The sequence below is a fragment of the Struthio camelus genome, chromosome 9 (assembly GCF_040807025.1).
Source record: "Struthio camelus isolate bStrCam1 chromosome 9, bStrCam1.hap1, whole genome shotgun sequence".
Taxonomy (NCBI): domain Eukaryota; kingdom Metazoa; phylum Chordata; class Aves; order Struthioniformes; family Struthionidae; genus Struthio; species Struthio camelus.
In genome coordinates this window covers 33,903,747-33,925,075 of record NC_090950.1, presented here as the reverse complement: position 1 = coordinate 33,925,075, position 21,329 = coordinate 33,903,747, and the positions used below count along the sequence as shown (strand labels likewise).

Here is a 21,329-nt window from a genome sequence, read left to right as displayed (position 1 = left end):
CCAAAAGTTCCTCTAGCAAAATATAGACAGACTTAACATTTCTTACATGCTTCTAAGGCTAGGAAAAGAAAAACCCCAAATTTACTTCTTTTGCTCCTCAGCATTTCAGATCTTTGCTCTGTTTTACTAATAAGCAAGATGGGAGACAAGGCCAACTTGTGAAAGATCTATTTGTGAAAGGCTTTTAAACTCACATAAAAAGATGTTTCCTGGAGGACTTTTGCATGCCCTCACACAATTCCAAAGCATGGAGCAGAGTGCAGTAACCACGTTCGAGCTGCAGTGCTGACCAGTTTCTGTAGCCCAGATAAAAGTTAAGCGCAACTGCATTCTTGAGGCAGAGAGCTCCAATTAATGAGCAGAATTGCTGATGACAGTACCTGCATAAACTGCTGAACTCAAACAATTCCCCCAATCCAGGGTTTATAGATGAGTAATGGAACATGGCTATGGAGGATCCTCTTGCACCTCTGCTGGGAAGCTTGCATGCTTGACTGGCTCTCTGAAATGCCTGTACACCAATGCACGCAGCATGGGGAATAAACAGGAAGAGTTAGAGATCTGTGTGCGGTCGCAGGGCCATGATCTCATTGCAGCGACAGAGACATGGTGGGATAGTTCACATGACTGGGATGCTGTCATGGATGGCTATGTGCTTTTTAGGAAAGACAGGTCAGGAAGGCGAGGTGGTGGAGTTGCTCTTTATGTGAGGGAGCAACTAGAATGTATGGAGCTCTGCCTCGGGGTGGATGAAGAGCAAGTTGAGAGCCTATGAGTAAGGATTAAAGGGCAGGCTAACATGGGTGACACTGTTGTGGGGGTTTACTACAGGCCACCTGACCAGGAGGAAGTCATCGATGAGGCCTTCTACAGACAGCTGGAAGTAGCCTCACGTTCACAGGCCCTGGTTCTCATGGGGGACTTCAACCACCCTGACATCTGTTGGCAAGACAGCACAGCTAGGCACAAACAGTCAAAGAGGTTCCTGCAGAGGACTGATGATAATTTCTTGACTCAGGTGGTAGAGATGCCAACGAGGAGAGGTGCAATGCTAGACCTTGTACTAACGAACAAAGAAGGTCTAGTTGGAGATGTGAAGGTTGGGGGCAGCCTTGGCTGCAGTGACCATGAGATGGTGGAGTTCAGGATCCTCCGAGGAGGGAGCAGGGCAATGAGTAGGATTGCAACGCTGGACTTCAGGAGAGCTAACTTTGGCCTCTTCAGGGACCTACTTAGGGGAATCTCATGGGGTAGGGCCCTAGAAGGAAGAGGGGTCCAAGAAAGCTGGTTAATATTCAAGCATCACTTCCTCCAGGCTCAAGATCGGTGCATCCCTCTGAGTAAGAAGTCGAACAAAGCGGGCAGGAGACCTGCATGGATGAGCAAGGAACTCCTGGCAGAACTCCAGCAGAAGAAGGAAGTACACAGAATGTGGAAAAGGGGACAGGCCACTTGGGAGGAATACAGGGACGTTGTCAGAGCGTGCAGGGATGCGACAAGGAAGGCTAAGGCCCAGCTGGAATTAAATCTGGCAAGGGATGTCAAGGACAACAAGAAGGGGTTCTTCAAATACATCAATAGCAAAAGGAAGACTAGGGAAAACGTGGGCCCGCTGCTGAATGGGGCGGGTGCCCTGGTGACGAAGGATACAGAGAAGGCAGAGTTGCTGAATGCTGCCTTTGCTTCAGTCTTCACTGCTAAGGCCAGTCCTCAGGAATTCCAGACCCTGGAGACAAGAGAGGAAGTCTGGAGAAAGGAAGACTCTCCCTTGGATGAGGAGGATCAGGTTAGAGATCTTTTGTCCAAACTTGACATCCATAAATCCATGGGCCCTGATGGGATGCACCCACGAGTGCTGAGGGAGCTGGCGGATGTTATCGCTAGGCCACTCTCCATCATCTTGGCAAGGTCCTGGAGAACAGGAGAGGTGCCTGAGGACTGGAAGAAAGCCAATGTCACCCCAGTCTTCAAAAAGGGCAAGCAGGAGGAGCCAGGGAACTACAGGCCTGTCAGCCTCACCTCCATCCCTGGAAAGGTGATGGAACAGCTCCTCTTGAAGGTCATCACTAAGCATCTGGAGGACAAGAAGGTGATCAGGAGTAGTCAGCATGGATTCACCAAAGGGAAATCATGCTTGACCAATCTGATAGCCTTCTATGACGGGATGACTGGCTGGGTAGATGAGGGCAGAGCAGTGGATGTTGTCTACCTGGACTTCAGCAAGGCTTTTGACACTGTCTCCCATCCCATCCTCCTAGGTAAGCTCAGGAAGCGTGGGCTAGACGAGTGGACAGTGAGGTGGATTGAGAACTGGCTGGATGGCCGAGCTCAGAGGGTTGTGGTGAATGGCGCAGAGTCAAGTTGGAGGCCTGTGGCTAGCGGTGTCCCCCAGGGGCCAGTCCTGGGTCCAGTCTTGTTCAATATATTCATCAATGACCCGGAGGAAGGGACAGAGTGCACCCTCAGCAAGTTCGCTGATGATACTAAACTGGGGGGAGTGGCTGACACACCAGAAGACTGTGCTGCCATTCAGAGGGACCTGGACAGGCTGGAGAGGTGGGCGGAGAGGAACCTCATGGAGTTCAACATGGGCAAGTGCAAGGTCCTGCCCCTGGGGAGGAATAATCCCATGCACCAGTACAGGCTGGGGGCTGACCTGCTGGAAAATAGCTCTGCAGTAAAGGACCTGGGAGTGCTGGTGGACAACAAGTTAAACATGAGCCAGCAGTGTGCCCTTGTGGCCAAGAAGGCCCATGGTATGCTGGGGTGCATTAGGCAGAGTGTTGCCAGCAGGTGGAGGGAGGTGATCCTGCCCCTCTCCTCAGCCCTGCTGAGGCCTCACCTGGAGCACTGTGTCCAGTTCTGGGCTTCCCAGTACAAGAGAGACATGGCGCTACTGGAGAGAGTCCAGCGGAGGGCTACAAAGATGATGAGGGGACTGGAGCATCTCTCCTCTGAAGAAAGGCTGCGAGAGCTGGGCCTGTTCAGTCTGGAGAAGAGAAGACTGAGAGGTGATCTGATCAACGTGTACAAGTCTCTGAAGGGGGAGTGTCAAGAGCATGAGGCCAGCCTCTTCTCCGTGGTGCCCAGCAACAGGACAAGAGGCAACGGGCAGAAACTGAACCACAGGAAGTTCCATCTGAACCTGAGAAAAAACTTCTTCACTGTGAGGGTGACAGAGCATTGGAACAGGTTGCCCAGAGAGGTAGTGGAGTCTCCTTCCCTGGAGATATTCAAAAACCGTCTGGATGTGATCCTGGGAAATATGCTCTAGAGGACCCTGCTTGAGCAGGGAGGTTGGACTAGATGATCTCCAGAGGTCCCTTCCAACCTAAATGATTCTGTGATTCTGTAATTGCGGTCTGGCTGTAAGCAGTGGTTTGGGAATTGCTTCAGAAGCCGATCAGCTGTTCCTACAGGTGGACCAGCCTTTAGTCATGCTGGACGCAGTGGCATAGGATGTCTCCATGCGAGTCTGAGCCCTGCATCTTTTTGACAGTTAAGTCTAACAAGAAGCAGGAGAAGCTATGGCTCCCCTGTTCTTAAGGTTGGTCTGTGCTGGGCTTGGCCCAAAGTGGCTGAGAATAGCTGGGGGGGGGGATGGTTTCACATCAAACCTTTGATCTAGGTTTCTTAATGGATTCATTCTTTCATAAACCACTTCTTAAAAGACAATAGTCTGTGCAACAGACTTTGCAGTTACACTGCGTGTTCATGCGTTTGCAATAGTAACCTCAGTACGCTCAGCGTGTTGTGAAAGGCACTTTGCTTTAGGGTGTCATTTTAAACTTTTTGAGGGTCCTTAACATTTCTGAGCTTTCAAACTAAATTATTGCAATTGATTGAATATTGATTGTTGAGCTCAGCATGGAATACAGAACAAAGCCTACAACCAGTGATGTTCTTGACTTAAGCAGTAAACACTGACAGCATTTTTAATATATACTGTATTTGAGTGGTGAATGCTTAAAATTCTTCTTATGTTTTCTGTCTTCAGCTATTTCTCTCTCTACTGTGGTTAGCCCTAGATCCTGCGTTGGAATGAGCAACATGCAGAGATCTAAGACTCACGATAAGCTTAGCCTAGGCTAGTTTAATGCATGTTTTGTAGGAAAGTATAGGTATTTTCTAACAGTGCCATGGAGTTTTCTTCTTTTGCCCTTCAGCATACAGTTCTGTTTGCATGCTAACAAAAAGGCTAAGGAACACAATAACCAGTGAACTGAGTGCAGTAGACTAAGAAACCTATCTCTGATTCTATTCTATGTTTATACTGCTCTACAAAAGCAGTCTCTAGCACAGCCATTAGCGTAATGTGGTGCGTCCTGTCTGCAGGCTGCTTGTGAGGTGACTAACACTGTGGGTACGGGTGGTAATGCGCTAACTCACCAGGCTCAGTTACGCAAGTGTGTGTGCCCTGGAGGCAATGCTGCCCTGAGGTTTGAGCCTATGGAGACCATCTGCTTGGGTCCCTTCCAGTTTGGAAGGGGGCCCCAAGAACTTCTGCATAAGAGGACAAATGCTGGATTGATGCACCAGATTGACTCTGTGCAAAATAGCACTTGAAAGGCCAAAGGTGTGTGCTGTCAAGTCCCACTTGGAAGTTAATGGTATGACAGAAATGGGGTTTTGCTCCTGAGGGAGCCCTTTGCATTACCAACTGCAGACAGCATAGACCTAGCCTGGCTGCCTGATCATAGCTTCCAATTATTGACTATTCATATTTGGGAAGAATTACTTCCTTTTTTGTTCATGCTTACAAGATTTTTAACAGGACTGGGTTCTCATCTAGTTAGGATCTGCCTATCCAAGGCAGACTTGCTAATTACAGTCCATTTTGTCATTGGAAAATTAGCCGTTCTCATGGATAAGTCAGAATTAATGTTCCTTGGCAGTAGGAAAATGGTTTGATACAGGGTCAGTGTCGTGCTGAGTGATGCTGTAAGGCTACAGGCCTTTACTTAGGATCCAGCCGGTGAGAGTTTGCACAGTTTCCAAGGCACAGTATTTAATTTCTCATGTACTTTGAAGTATTATCAATAAATTGAAATATCCAGGGCTTAGATAAATCAAAAAATCCACAAAATGCCTTTTGGACTGTTTGAAAAGTCACCTTTTTCATGTAAAATATATTTAGCGTTTTGCTGACTCCAGGGAGAAATATATTCAAACCTATAAATGCAGCAACTAGTAAACAGAATTATAAGTGCTTACTTGAAAGAGAAAAAAAACTCTACTGTAATGATATATGGGCAGAGCTGGTACAAAAAATAGCCTCCATTAGAGACAAAATGAGATGAATGTCAAACATTGTACTAGTGTTTCTTCAAGAGTAGCACTTAAGTAGTTCTTTGCTTACAGCAAGGAGTCACAGAAGGTTTGTATCAAAGTAACTTTAGCCTAAGTTATTTGAAGAAGAACAGATAAACATCTCTTTTGGAATTTCAGATAGGCTTATCAGATATGATCAATATGGCACAGAAGTAGTGACAGCCTTCACAACATGCTCTTTGTCTCTGGGCCTTTTGCTAGAGAACATTGTGTCCTGAGGGGGCACTGAGACTATAGTTGCCTGTGATCAGTGAAAAAATGAGATATGTTCAAATTACTGTACTAAATAAGGTGCTCAGATCACTGTAATGCAGCTTGTGACCAGTGCTTTTCAATGAGCACTGAAAATCTCTGAACTGAAAGCCAAAGGCTTCCAGTTTGCACAGTGCAGGAAGATAATATTCAGGAGCTTTCAAACTGGAACCCCATCTCCCACCCCCCAATTACATTATTTTCCTTAGTGTAAGTGTGTTCTTTGATTGCATCTACATGATGTGCATGGGCCTGTTAGTCTTGCTGGAGGGCAGCATGTAATGGCTGCTGGCAAAAGTGTATACGTGGGATTCCTTTACTTTAACGCTATAGCATGAGTGAGAGCAGATGCCTGCATCTCATCCTGAAATGCAAGCCAAATGTGGCTAAAATCTTAAACCCTTTGTAGGAGCCCCACAGGAACCAGTATTCTCGCCCAATGCCTGGTCCAAAACACACTGAAGTCAGCAAGTGTTAATAGCCTTTGGATTAAGAGACAGTGTGTACAGCTGCTGTCCTGATGCACTGTGTGTTGTTGAAATGCACAGCTCATCCTCTGCACAGGAAAGTGGACGGGGGGACAAGATTACCATTGGCCCCTTGAGAATTATGGAAGTCCTTTGGAAGGGTCCCATCTCCAGGAAGAGGATGACAGCTGCCAGGATCACAAAGGGCCAACAGCATGGGAACCAAGAAACAGTGAAGACCCAGAAGCCTGTGTGCTCTCTCTCATGATCTAGATATGTTGTGACATTTACGGGGTCCTTGGGTCAGCCGTATAGGACTCAGTTCTCAGCTCTGGTGTCTTCTGTTGATGAGGCAACAGACCAGAATGGTGTCTCGGGGGGATTCAAGGGTCCAGCTTTCCATGAGTGAAACAAAGTTGAGAAAATTGTCTCTGTGCCTTCAGCTCACACTTTGAGGAAGGGAGACTTGTATCAGAAAGAAAGGTAGCAATTAAAGTATGCTGCATTTCATCAGGCCTACGGCCTCTGCAGCGCTTGCAGTGGACTGTACAACGTAGCCCAATGTCAGGCTGTTGTAAATTGTGCAGCCACCTTTAGTCCTGCTTCAGAGCTGAAAAAAACATTTAGAGCCAAGTATCCCCGCTCTCAGACCTGTGTACTGCCTCAGGCACAGACAGAACTAAAAGGATAGGTGAGCTATATGATATCTGGCTGCTGGAGTGTCTTCTGCTTAGCCAGGAGATGCTTCAATAATTGCCTGATACTCTCTGGCCAGCCCGTGCAGTAGATCAGATCGGAAAATCAGCCTCTTCTAGTCTTCAAATCAGTAAGTCATTTTGAATAGCCCAAGGAGAGAGGACATCATTCTGTAAGCAGTTAAACAAATTAGCTCAGTGCATGCTAAATCACAAAGTGCAAAGAAAATGATGAGCTTTCTGAATTGGCTTTACCCTGCTTTTATTAGGAAAAAAAAATCTTGACAGTTGCAAGCTCTAATGCGTTAGCCCTAGCAGGATAAAGCATCAGCTAAAAATATTCCAGGAGAAAGAAAGGGGAAGCAACTAAACATTAAAACCCTCCAGATGGACCATTCTTCATTTACCTTTTCTAACCATGAACATGCATGACACAACCCCAGGGAAAAACCTTCCCCTCAAGTTGTCACAGTATTTTAAGTGTAGGCCCCACTACAACCACTTAAACAGAATTCTCACGATGTTTTTCATTCTGTCACATGGTGGTTGGGTCATATTCACAGTGTCTCCCTTCTTATCAACCTGGCAGTCTGGATGCATGTTTTACAGCCTTCTGTAAGAGAAGACAGGATTTATGTATGCATTCCAGGGTATCTGGAAAAACACAGCTGACAGCTAGGCCCTAAACTTGGTGAGAGCTAATGTTCAAGAAGTGGGAGAGAGATGAGTAAATGCTAAATGAGAAAAATAACCTATACGGAAGTGGATTTTATAGGCTGGATATATGATCAAGAAAGTATGGAACCCTACAAAGGTTAGAATTTTACATATATATGCATATACGTGTGTGTATGTATATGTGTATGTGTATACACATACATACATACATACATACATACATACATACATACATACATATATAAACCTGGTCAGAATTTCACAATAAAAAACACTTCACAAACATGGTTCATGCATTCAGTTTTCTGTTATTTAAATAACTGTGCCAAGTTAAACTGTCTTAAATGAAGACATGTTTTGCAAATTGATTTCACTAAGCTGGTTCAAAAATCCATATACAAGCTTGTCCCTGAGTTAATATGAAGCTGACTTGCAGATCTTAGATTATGCTAAAAATAACTTTAAACTAAAATCATGAGCTGATCTAAATTTGTCTATTCTGGGCTTTATGCCAATTGAATTGCATTAGTTTAGAAACCAATAATTGGTATAACTTGTGGACAAAGTCTATGATCTGTCTATCTGTAGACAGAGAGAGACATTACAGTTTGATCTAATCAGGTCTGATGATTTTGTTCTATGAATTTGAGATACCAAAGAAAAGCCACCAAAGAATTATCCAGTACAGCACAAATGACCTCCCATAATATTTCCCACTCTTTCCAGCTGTCTTGTACTGTTTTGTTTTTAATACTGTCCTGTGAGATCTGTGTTTTAACACTAAAAGTATCAGTTGGGGTTAAAATACCTGCTTATATTTCTGAGCAAGACCAGATTTGTATTTGAACTGCTTGAAAAGGAGTTGGAAGCTGTTGCCCACTAGTCCTTCAACCCTACATTTCCACTTCCACTTTCCTGCTTCACAGTGGTCTACTAATTTTTGTACTGGCTTATGTCATCCCCTTGAAGCTCCAGGCTTTGAGGGGCGGAAGAGATTTATTACTCAAGCTATCTGTACTGTAGTCTGTGGACCTGAACCTTCATTGCTTTGCCATTGGAGGGCCCTGAAACTTTCCTTGAACCTCATTCCACTCTAGCTGTTCACTCCGCTGCTGTTCTTACCAGCCATTTAGCTATGGTAGCCAAAAAGATGAAGAGGCAGCATCCTCTTTTCCCACTGTTTCTATCGTTTCCATATGGCTCTTTTTCAAATCCACAACAGAGACTGTTTTTAATGGTCTTGCAGAAGAGTAGATGAATATTGTAGTGGTGATGAGTCAAGGTCCACAAAGAGAGCTAATTTTTTCAGACTACTGAAGACCACTGTTACGGCATAGTGTGAAGATTACTGCTTGGTAATTAGAGAAGCTGATGCAAGAAACACAGATGAGGCCATGCAGTGGACAGGTACAGAGAGTCTCTTTGATATGGAGTCTTGCCCCACAGGATCTGTGTTGTGATGTTTGTCCTTCAGCCAGAACATGTGTCTTTCTTAATTTTATTTCTCCAAACTGATTGAAAATTGTGAATTGTTGCCCAGCAGTTAGCTCTTCTCTTGTCAGTGTGCTCCCAGCAGATGGTGGGCAAGAAGGCAGGACTGAAATTCAGAAAAATGGAAGACCCTCACAGGGCGATACAGCTGTCTTAGAAGTACAGAAGAAAAAGCTATAACGTGTTGGAGCTACCATAAAAAAGGCCAGAGGGTGCGTCTAACTTTGCAAAACCTGATGCGTTTCCATTTTTCCCACTGTCACAACCCTCAGTTATAAGGAGAGCTGAAATGTGTTTGGAGAGATGCCATAGACAGAATGAGTTATATCAGTATTCAGACTAATGGTAATAAAACTATGAAAGTAAAGAAATCAAGAAATGGGGAATTTTAATAGCTATCTGCTCTTAGGAGACATGAATCTTCAGGTTAAGCCACTGATTTGGCATCCAAGAAAGCTTTCCACCAATCTCACTTTAGGTATCATAGATAATCTTTCTGCGTCAGCTCCCTTAAATAAAACACAAACTTCCTCTCTCTTAAGCAGACATGTTTGGGTCGAGGACTACCTCTTAGTGTGACAAAAACCACACTCAACACCATGAAGACCGTGGTCTCCATTCAACTCTGTAACTACTACTGTAGTACAAATGATGATACCAATATGAGCCTCCAGCCATACTAGCAGTCCAATACTCACAGCAGTACTTCAGAGCCTGATTTTGAAGAGTTCAAAAGAGTTCTTATGAAGAACATTCTCAGGAGAAATTTTAATGTAAAGATTTATGAAAACAATGCTAGAAAATAAGTACCAATCCACGATATATTTTTTTTCAGCAAGGAATTCTATTAGGCTTAAAAATAGAAATATTTTGAGTTTTCTTTTAAATTCGGTTCCAATCTCTTCTGGATTCTATAGGTGTTTCCCATAAAAGGGCTTTGTTTTTAGCTGTAGTGCCTTGTTTTCTGCAAGAGTACAGAGAAGGGGATGATTAGATATTCCATCATACTATGCTGGTCATGTTAGCAAATTCTTTTCTAAAAAGAGGTGTCCAGATTGTTTAGCCAGTTGAAGTAATCCAATTGGCAGGAGAGTAACTTAATTCAATAAGCAGAATTTTAAAAACACTGTGGTTCTTTGTTTAATGGCCAGATTTGACAAAATTAGCTCCAGTTCTGAAATAATCTCTCTCTCTCTGCATTATCCTCCTTCCATTCTGCAAGTCACTACTTCTTCTTACTGCATTATTTTGTCTTGGTATTAATTCACACGGGATTTGTTCTACAACCTCCTATTGTTGTCTTTTCAGGCTAGAGTCACATTAAGGCAATCTACATGCTTGATTTAAATATAGGGAGCTAAGTGGCCGAAAAGGATGTAAGCACCTCAGTGCTCTAGGTACTCCACTTCTACTGTCTTGTGCCTAGTGTAATAATTTACTTCTCTCTGAAGGGAGTGCCAGGTGTCTGTAAAATAATCCTGAACCGGAATGTGTGAATTGTGCAGTCAGATGACACAGAGATGTATCTAAAGCTATGTATAGATACAATCAGAGGAGGGGTCAGGCAGTGAAGAGTCAAGCTCTTCAACAGGGGAGAGTAGAGTTTACACCCACAACTTTTCTGGTGAATTTTACACTTGGAAACACAAGGGAATTTTCTTTTTTAAAGAACTGAGTTCAATTATCAAGAAGAACAAAAACTCTTCACCCTGTTCCTACAATCGCAATGTGAGCACCAACAACCAACAAATCCAGTGGAAGTCAAAAACAATCACCGTATCACCAACAGCCCTGAAGTTTTTTTCCAAATGCATTTCTTCTTTTCTCCTCTCCTCTGTTCTTCTTCATACCTTTCCTACTTTGAGAAAATCTCACTGTTGATTACTGGATCTCTCCTCAGTAGGGAATCCACTGCAATCTGTATTATTCTAAACCTCATGAGGATTGCTCCAAAGCATGTCCTGCAGAGAAGGGGTCTAGGGACTACTGATAACAGCTGACTTAAAACTCCTGGGAATTTTCCCTCCATGATGCTCTGCTGCCTTTTCTATTCTACAGCATGTATCCAACAGCAATATTTGGGTAGACGAGGTGGTGAGGGAAGACAGTGAACATAATTCAATTCAGTACTGAACATCACTGCATGGTGAGTGGCCGGCAGCACCCCAGGACCCAGCAGGTGCCTACTCCAGGTCTTCCTGTGCAAACCTGCCCACAGAAAGCTGTTGGAGCCCAGGGCAGCACCAAAGAAGGTGGGGGAAGAGAGCAGACCCCTGCTGCCATCTGAGAGGGGTAAGAGCTCTGGGTCTGTTCTCGCAGTCCTTCTCTTTCTTTTGAATTCGCTTCCTTTTGTTCTTCTTCCTACCCCAGTGGAAAGCAGAAAGGAATCAGGACAAACAGAAGGAAACCTTTTGGGTAGGAGTTTCTGGTATTCCCTGCCCTCTCAAGAGTGGCAGGGGACATCAGCACGTACATCTCATTTGTGTTTAAGTTTGCAAACCGGGAAAGGTAGAGAAAATGGAAAATGTTCTGTCCATATCAGATTCCTTCTGAGGGAAATTGGAAGAAGCAGGGTGGAGCGGTCAGACCAAACCCAGGACAGAACTCTTCCAGTAACAATGTGTATGGCTTTGTACACACTACAGCACTCTTTGTATTACTTCAGTGTTGATTCCTTTTCTGAGTGCACCTGGGCTCCTTTGTCATTTTGAAGAGAAGGAAATGAGTTAGACTCAGTCCCATCAGAAGGAAAGGACCTTAAGGGAGCTACTGAAGGCACTAAAAGATCAGACCGGTGGACATCTGTTCACCGGATCCTGTTCTGGATTTAATAAAGCAAACCAAATCTTCTAAAGGTCTCATTAAAGACAAGTACTAATTAATGTCGCCATTTTAGCAAATGTTTCAAATCACGTAGAGATCAGGTGTTTAGAAATAACACTGGCTTACAATGAGAAATATACTGCTGTCCTATTTATGTAGTGCCAGATTTTACTGCCTTTATTAACTCTGATTAGTAATTTACTCAGTGAGTGGTTTTCCTCACTGAATATAGTACTATTGAATATGAAGAAGGGCAGAGAACCTGGCTAATGGAGAATGTAGGTATACAGCAAGTATTTCTCATGTCTCAAGGTGGTAATAGTGCTGTTATGATTGGCATCCGTTATCCACAAATCCTTTGCTTTCTTTTGCAAATTTGCCTTCATTGTCTTAACTATGCCAGCTGCCATTGAAATTCAAGGCAAAATTGCACTGTAGACTTTGCCCCTTTCCTTCTTTTCTGCTGCCGTTTGGTTTATCACTTGCTTTCCATTTCAGTTCTGCTCTTTTCCAGTTGGAGTATTTTTTATAGCCTGTATTGTAAGAAAACCCGCACATGAAGAAAGGAAAAGGGAAGTAAATGGAAAACAAACTACAAACACAACCATTAAATTCTTCTGGGGAAAGGATGGCCTTCAAGAGTCCAGTCCTGCTACAGAATATATAAATTTAAAATAGCAAGCAGAGCATTAAAACAAAGATTAATACAGGGAACTTGGTCACCTAAATACAGACAGTTCTGCCCCTTTCCAATGACTTACAGTAAAGAATATTCTACAGCCAGCATAATTTGGACAATACCCAAAATATAACACAGAGATCTGCCAGTAGGGATTACAGCAAGAAAATCTGGCATTCTATTTGGCACAGCTGTCATATTATACTAGGTCAGTTACTTCCCTTTAATCCTAATTAATACTCATATTCTCTTTCCATTCTAAGTCAGGTCCTCTGGTCAGCAGTAATTCCAGAGGGTCTGGTTCTGCTCTCCTTAGAAGAGCTGTCTTCTGGCAGCTGATTACTTTGTGCTCCTTCCATGAAGGAGCAGATGATATCGTGAATGAAACTTTTGTGATGTGAAAGAGAACTCCTGGCATCCACCCCAGTGGAGGAAATCGATTTAACATTCATTAAAGATACCTTACTTATACATGGAACACATGTCAGCAAGATAGTGCCAATTCAGTGTTGCCTACTGTGTCCTGCCGGTACGTGCCTATAGAAGCTGTCATCAGAGTGACAGGGAAAGGCCTGCCCCTATTAAATACAGACTCCTGTGCTGTCTGCCATAAACAACCCACCCATGAGTTGTTCTGTGAGTGCTTGCTTATTCTTCCAGACAGTCTTGGAGGAACAGTCACCTGACCTCTTCTAGCTTGGGCTGCGTTTTGACTGCAAACTGTTAAGTCGTTTAAGAAATAAGTGCATTTTGCAGGAAGGAGGGTTACAAGCTGAAATCTAGCATCTGGATACCATGCTCCTTTTGTCGGTGCTGATATGCACAGAAATTGTTTTATGCCCTGTATGGCATTTTGCAAATCATGTGATTTACTGCAGTTTGAGAATACACAGCATAAATACAAATTATTAAATGTAACTGACTTTAAAGGACAGAGCATCTTTAAAAATAACTGTTGCAAATGTCATATCATGTATTTTATAGATTTAAAAGGCTATTAATACTGAAATGGTTTGGACTCATTTTTTTTTTTAATTATAGAATTTCATATTTACTCAAAATAGATCTCCACATGCATGTTTGAAATACTTCATTCCAAACACAAGTACAATATAAATACAGTTGAAATGGATCTTGTCTGCATCAAGAAATCAATGCAGACACGAAGGGAACAGTACAGTAGGTCAAACAGCAATTTTTTAAACATACAGAAAGTACTAATTAGACAAGACATCTTGCTTGTACTTTGATAGAGAAAATTGTGAGCCTTGCATGTTCATTATGGACTTTGATAATACTGTAATTAGAATTAACATACTTTTTCTTAAAGAACATACTTTTCTGCAGAATGTTACAAGTGCATAATAATATTATAAGTGACACTGAGCAATATGGCTGGGTAATTTCTTCTACCTGTGCTTGGTAGCCATTCCCAAGTGGGCCACTGTTTAACAGGCTGGCAAGTGTGCTGCATCTTGTGCTGCTGTCACACAAGGGGAAACCCTGTCTCACACATATCTCGCTCAGCTAGGATTTTCACATCCCACTGACCTCAAGACAAGGCTGGTGATTCTACCTGCAGCTACAGAAAAGTTTCTGTGTAGCCTCCAAACGTTCATTTTAACTGTGATCCCTGCCAGACCTAGGCAGCAAAAGCAAGAGGAGGAGGGAAGCTGGCAGCAGCAGTGTGTGACAAGCTGAACGTCAAGGACAAAAGAGGAGGGTTCAGTTCAGTATATGTTCCTCGAGCTACCCTACTGCTACCAATGGCCATCTTTCTTCAGTGCTCCCCTTACTCTGGACTACCCAGTGCCTTAAATGTTATAAACTGAGTTTCTCAAAAAGTTCCTTGAACTGATGCCCACTGCTGTTATCAACCCAAAGACATTCCATGTCTAGGTAGCTTCTTAACAACGTGCATTGCAAAACAATCCAGCTGATGACTGAAATGCAAAAGGAACATTTGGGGAAGACAGCAGAAAATTGCCATGTGTCTGTGTTCACTGCAGAGACACTTGAGGACCTTTCCTCAGGAGAACCATTCTTTACAGGGTCAGCATGAGGACCTGTCTCCGCTCAGCAGTCAGCCAAAGAGCAGCAAATTAGTAAGTTGAATAAAAAACCTTCAGAACTATGAGTTTTCAGCTCAAGTGTTCTAAAAGAACTTGAAGTTGGCACTACTCAGCTAACTGTGATGTGCATCCCCACTGTGTAAATCAGAACTGATGCCTGAGGAACGGACGGCTGCAGATGTAACTAAGCCTTTTAAAAGCCTTCAGAGGTTATCCATAGATCTACTGATAAATGTCAAGCTTTCTTACCAAACAACCTGGTGGGAACTGCATTGGTGTAATTATTGATTCTGTTCTTCTATTATTTGCAAAATGTTGGGAATAGTGAATGCTTTCCAGAAGACTGGAAAGGTTTTTGAGGTATGATGCCGCTCCTGAAAATCTTTAAAAGAGTCAGCAATAATGTGGTTAAAAGTGATACAGTCCGCAACAACTACTTCAGTTGTCTTCCCCCGAGGAACTGCTAATGACAGGTATGCTGGGCTGGATGAATCTCAGAGAATTTTTTATGTTCTTATGTCTTCAACAATGTCTAAGGCCTCGAGGAGTTTGTGTTGTCCAGAGAAGCTTGATACAGAAGAGTAATTTTCATCATCTTGACTTGTGGAACATCGCCCCAGTTTTCCAAACAGAGGTACAGATTCTTGTGCAATGACAACTTGCAAAAGTTACTGTTTGTGGAGGTAATAGAAATAACCAGTAGATCCCAGGAATCTAAGGCCACAGGCAAAAGGAGATGCATTATTACACTTTATCCTGACCTGTTCTTATTTAATATAAGCCCCCAAAAGCCATCTTTGAGCATTTCAAATCATTATGCCTCTGACAGCTACTCCAAAAGCAATAAATATGTTTAGCAAGCATCCTAATGCCCTGATAAGCAATAAGGCTTGTCTTCAACTCATATCTGGAGCAACTGTAGTGAATAAATGTTGTTTTTCTAGATTTGATCAGGTGTACAGAAGGTGACTACTTTGCCCAGTATATCTGATAAGATATACTTAATGACTCTGGGCACGTAAAGAGCAGTAATATCTTGGCAATAGATTCAGATGATAGTGAGTAACCTTTGTTCAGCACTTAGCCACATACACACATAGCCGGCATTAGTCTTCTGGAGTACACAGAAAGCCTTGTGAAGCTTCACAGGAGAGCTGTCAACATATCTTGTTCTTCAAAGTTTCACTCAGCAGCATCCCCCCAAAGAAGCATTGTGAAATGAGTAGTTTAATTCTCAGGCAATAACATGTTGCCACTGAAAAGCAGATTTCTTTCAGCCTTAAACCTACTGTTTCATTTTCTCTCGCTAAGCTAGCAATTACTGTGCTCTGCCCTTGCTGTACCGACTAGGGAATTTTTCCCAGCATTTTCCATTCCACTTTCCCTGGAAGCACATACCGACGGGTACTTAATCACTCCTGATCACTATCAGTCCTTGCTGGACACTTCATTCCTTTAGAATAAAGCTTTAGAAGGGCTTTTGTACAAGCTATCAATGAAGTAAACAGCATCTGGGCTGAAGAGCGCAGAATCACTTTTATCCAAATATGCTGTGCTGAGGGAATTCTGACTGCTTTCCTTTTCTTTTTGTCAGGGTGTTTAGATGGCTTCTTTTTTTTGTTAATTCTTGCAAAAGCTCTCTCTTCCTCTCTCCAGCACAGGAGTTTGTATGACCTTAGACCAGCTGTCACTAAACCTTTAACTGGGTTAAAGAAAGAGTTTCCAGGTGCTATATATTTTACATATAGTGCTAAAATTCTCTGACTAGAGCTGACCACAAGGTGTGAGATATCTCAGTCTGAAGCAGTAGCTCAGAGCTGAATGGACTAAGGTTTTTCTTACCAGGAGGACCTGGACTCTGCTATGGCAGCAAACACAGCTGGAGGATAATTGCCTATCCGGCCTTTCTACACAAGCAGAGGGAAGGAGTCAGTTGGAAGGTCCCACTTCTCCACCCAGAGTCTGCACTCATCTGAGATGGAGGCTAAAGGGAAAAAAAACAAGATCTGTGCCAAGATATGCTTTAGAACGGAACAGAAAGTGGAGCTCTGGTGTACCAGGAGCTCAATTCTCCCTGAGTGTTAGCTGGTACAGGGTCAGGATGTCAGCTGTTCTCTGATGACCTGCAGTAGCCGAAGAGCTCCCTTATACAGCTGCCCTGGGGAGTAGCAGTAAATTCACTCCTATTAAATGGAAATTACTTTTGCAAATATATTTTTCAGTATTCATATTTTCCTTAGTAAAAAAATGAGCCCACTTCAGCATATACTTGCCCATTCACATGCATCTGGACGTGTTTTAGTCCATGACTTTAATCATAATTTGGTCTGTATAATGACTGGTGTCCAGAGTGTGGAAATACTTGGGCACATTCGTAAGTGTGTGCAGGAAAGGAGTCTTGTGTAGTGCAAACCCTGCATAATATTTATAGGATGTGGAGCAACAGTAAAGAATTTGGTACTGGATACTTCATGCATTATTATTTATCAGTATTGCATTCCTGAGAGGACAAGCCAGGACCTTATTGTGTTAGGTTTTGCAATTTAAAAAGGCCTTTGCTTTAATGAATTTACAGCGTAAGTGGCATTGTTCGATTCTCAATTGCGAGTTGTTTTTTCCAGTTTATTAAATTAAAATCCCTTCTAAAATTTTGTCTAGCAAAGTCCCTCTGTGTTTCTCTTCTTAATATTACACAAATTTCTATGCTTCTATAGTGGAAACAGAACTCATTTAAGAAGAAAAAGACGCTTCTTTAAATTTGTTTTGTGTTCTTAGTCTGATTTTGTATAAAAATTGGGACTCTGTGACCATCTGTGGCTTGTGACTGACACCTGTCAGTTCATTTCAATCAATGTTTTGATTTCTTACTTATTCTCACAAAGTTTATTGGTTTGTTAGAGGTGACAGACCCAAATTTATAGTGCCTGAAAGGAAAGATTGTAATGTGAACACACCTATAAAACTAGACACAGGAGAAAACACACAGAAAGCAACAACAAGCTGCCAGACTTCAGAAGGTCTGCTGTCCATCTGACTGCTTGGTGGTTGGGTGGGTGTGGGGGCGTGGGTGTGTTTTTTTGTGTGCCTGTGTCTATGTTTGAGAGAGAGACTTTTTTTACATTGTTCTTATATCATGCTGCAGATGTAAAGCAAGCCTTTTTTCCAAAAGCTTGACTTAGAAGTCAGTGACTTAGAAGTGTAAAATCTATTGAAAAGTATATTTGAAAATCTCAACCATTCTCAGGGCAACAGTGAAGTATAACAACTTTGTAAAAATGTGTGACTTTTGAATGTGGGAATCTTAGCTACACAGCACCAAAGCACTGCCATGAGGTCATGCCTTTACATCAGCAGGCTGGGATCTCTCAAGATGTGCCAGCCCAGCTGTTTGGACATAGACATGTTTGATTCATTAAGGAAGAGGTGCTCTGCTGCATGAATTTTTGTATGAAAGGGTAAATATTGCAAAAGAAAACTTACCAACAAAATAACCTGAAAACAAAGATGAAGTTAAGCAGAGTCCACGCTCAGTCTGAAGGGCAGTCAAACCCAAAAGAAACTCTTGAAAAGAAAAAGTAGAAGGAAATCACCCAAGAATATGGGGCTGGTACATTCACTGGGCAAGTGAATTAGAGACTTTTACAAAGCCAATTTCAGGGAGCTTTCATTTAAACAAAAAAAGGAGCTGGAAAAATTACCCACAAATATTTGACCTTCCAGAATGCCTCCAAGGCATAATTACCTCGTGTTTGCTGAACTGGTTCAAGTGATTTCCATTCTAAATGATCTCCTAGGTTCACCCATGTGTGAGAAGGGATTTGATTATATGGAGGAGGGCAAGTGAGAAGTGAAACTTCAGGAAGGAGAGGGAAATATGTCTCGGAATTTTACTGATTGTGTTTGCTTCAAGGGAAGCAAAGGGCAAATGTAGCTACCTTGAAGTAGCTTTTTAGCTTTGAGGGAAAGAAAGTAACATAAGAAAGATCTGAGGCATCAATAGCACTCTATAAACTGCTTCATAGAATTAGGTAGGGATTGTAGAATGCATCATACTGAGCTGGTTTAGCCATATGGAGTATTTTTTTTCTAAATATAATAAAAATATAACAAAAATCCTATTTTCCCCTTGCTGCTTTTCTTTCCTTCTGCCCTTAATTTCATTGAACACAGGAGATCATTTGACTATCCTGCCATCAGTTTTCACTTCAGTGTCTGGCCATGCCCATTCTGCAGTAGTTTTAGGTCTGTCCAGTGCCCATTCCTTGACACCAGAACAAAGTGCATGAGCTATCTGGGACTGTAATCCATATTAGGCTTTAAGGAAATATTTTTTAAGGAAATAAATTCCACAGCTGGCACAAAAATGCTTCTACCACACACTCTCTTCAGTGGCAGGTAGAACCAGGTGCGCACAAAATTATGACTTCAGTAGTTCAATACTGGCAGAGGCACAAAGTAATAGTTTATACGCTGCCTCTTTGCTCCAAACTGCTAGCAGCACTGAGGTTTTGCAGGTACAACATTCTGATGCTCTTAAAGCACTGCACTCGTACACAGAGAGGATCTTTAGTACTTTGTGGAAACAGTAACATCTGAAAACTTGAAGAGTTCTTAAAACTAGGGAATCTGATTTCCATGTCTGATGAGGGAGCAAGGTGCAATAGAAAGCACATTTGTATAGAAGAAAATTATTTTAAATAATCTAGGAATTGAAAGATTTTCACAAATAAAAGCAAGCAGCTATTACCCCTTCTGTCTGCATAATCTAACAAAAGGAACAATTTCTCTGAGATAGGGTAGAAATGCAAGATTGTCAATGTGATAATTGTACCACTGAAACAGTTTTGAATTATTTGAGCAAATATCTTTGTGATAAAAGAAATTTCGGATTTTACATTTGAAATAGCGGCTTATAACTTGAAATTCTAAATCTAGATAGGTAGCAATCAGAATTTGTGGGGACTCCAGTCTTTCAGTCTTTCTTTATATAACAGCAGTAACCCTCAAAGGCCTTGGGGCATCGTATCCTGTTCTGCCTAACAAGTCCTCTGATAATGGGAAGGTTCACAAGGGTAAAGGTTTTCATCATACCCTTCTATGGTCTGAGGTGTTTCTTTCTCTTTTATTATGTTTTACTAATGAAGAGTGAACTAACACTTCAAAGTTGGCATTGGCACCCAGAACTGCAGATAGGTGTCTAAATCCAAAATGAGGACTACTGCCTAAATCTGAAGGTGTCCTATGAGTCCAGTGTCTGTCAGTAAGGCTCCTGTGGGGGTTCAGCACGTGTCAGGACCTATGCCTCTGTCACGGAGCAGTAGTGCATGGCTCAGCCTTGTTCCTGTTGAGATGCACTCTTGGTTCTTTTTGCGTGTCCCTGCTGGGGCCAAGACAATAGACATTCCTGGAGTGAGCCAACCTGGTACTGCAGGTATACAGCAGTGGGGCACGCTTTCATTTATTAACCTAGTGGTTAGGGCACTCACCAGAACATAGGAAAACCTGGGGTCAAGTTTCTCCTCTGCCTGAAAGGTCTTGCGCTTTTGAGAAGGGCTAGTCTATAAGGTACCAGGAGAAGGATATTCCAGTCAAACCTGCTGACACTGTCCACTTTGCGCAGAGTACTCAGCTATCCATGGAGCCAGAGACAGAAGCAAGACGCAGTAGCTCTGCAGTGTGGTTGTTAGAGGACTTGCCTGTGAAGCTGCTTACTGGGCGGCAGTGCTGCTCCATACAGGGCTGTGGTACCCAGCACAAGGGAAATCACAGACAGGACATCCACTCATTTTAGGGTTAAGGCACTCTAAAAGTGGACAAGATGTGGGATTTGAGTCTTTTAAGACAGAGGTTTGACTAGATCTCTGCTTCCTAACTAAGTGCTCTAACCAATGAGTTAGTAGATAAAAGGACGTTGCTTGTAGGGTCAAACACTCACCTCCAGGAGGCAGTTCATGACTGAATAATACCTCTTTGGGATATTGGGAGTAAGCTGTTCCCTCTTCAAGGCACCTCCTAGTGACAAGTCTAGGAGGCTCCCCTCCTGATTTCTTGGATCTCAGCACTGTTCTTAGATCCACAGCTGTTGTGATATGCTCCATTAGACAGGAGTAGGTCCGTAAGTTCACAGTTGCAATGCTCAGTCTCTGTGCTGGGCCCAGAAGTGTTTGGAGGGTTAAAATCACAAGTCACTTCCCTGATTCCAATTTTCTGTGCCCATGTCACCAATCTTGCAAAAGATCCAATTGCTCTGTGTGCAAATTCATTCTGTGCAGAGTTCTCCTGCAAAGCTTAGAGCAACTCAGACAAGGGACTTACAAAGTAGGCTAAACCTATCTATTTCTTTACTTGACCAGCATGATATGGCCAAGTCTGAAGTTTTATTTCAATCTATTAATAATTGGTGCAATTATCCCCTGAATAATTGTTGGCCTTGGTACAGCCCTTGGCAACATGTTTTGCATGGTAAAAGAGCAAAATTGTTTTTGCGTTTATGGATAATTTTCATCTACTTCTTTAGTGTCAGTCCTGGAATGAGGGTCATATCCACACTGAGTGTTCCCTATACAAATGAGGGACCACTAGGCTTGAAGAGTCAGTTCCTGTGAAAACACACTACACAGTGTACTGCAGTCTTTGAGGACTACCTGAAACTCAGAACAAACACCCTCAAAATCATTTGTGCTTCCAAAGTCTTTCCCAGCTGGTAAGAAGACTTCTTGTGGATCTTTGAAGCTGTCGACTGGTCTGGCTGAATTTTGGTCTAAGAAAATATTTATATTCCCAATCTAGCCTCTCAGTTAATGGTAGTTAGTAACAAGAACATAAGTAATGAATTATCAGG

General features: G+C 42.6%; 1 long non-coding RNA gene across 3 annotated transcripts in view; it reads right to left on the bottom strand.

The window, feature by feature from the left end:
- Nucleotides 1-2,997: 2,997 nt before the first annotated feature.
- The window catches only part of LOC104138364 (uncharacterized), a 65,354-nt gene continuing 47,022 nt past the window's right edge, over nt 2,998-21,329 (bottom strand). For 2 of the 3 annotated variants that reach the window (XR_011142945.1, XR_011142949.1), the window contains one exon: nt 2,998-6,916. This is a non-coding gene — a long non-coding RNA (uncharacterized lncRNA). Of the gene's footprint in view, nt 6,917-15,104; nt 15,203-21,329 lie in introns of those variants that run through there. The other variant, XR_011142950.1, reaches the window with a different exon arrangement.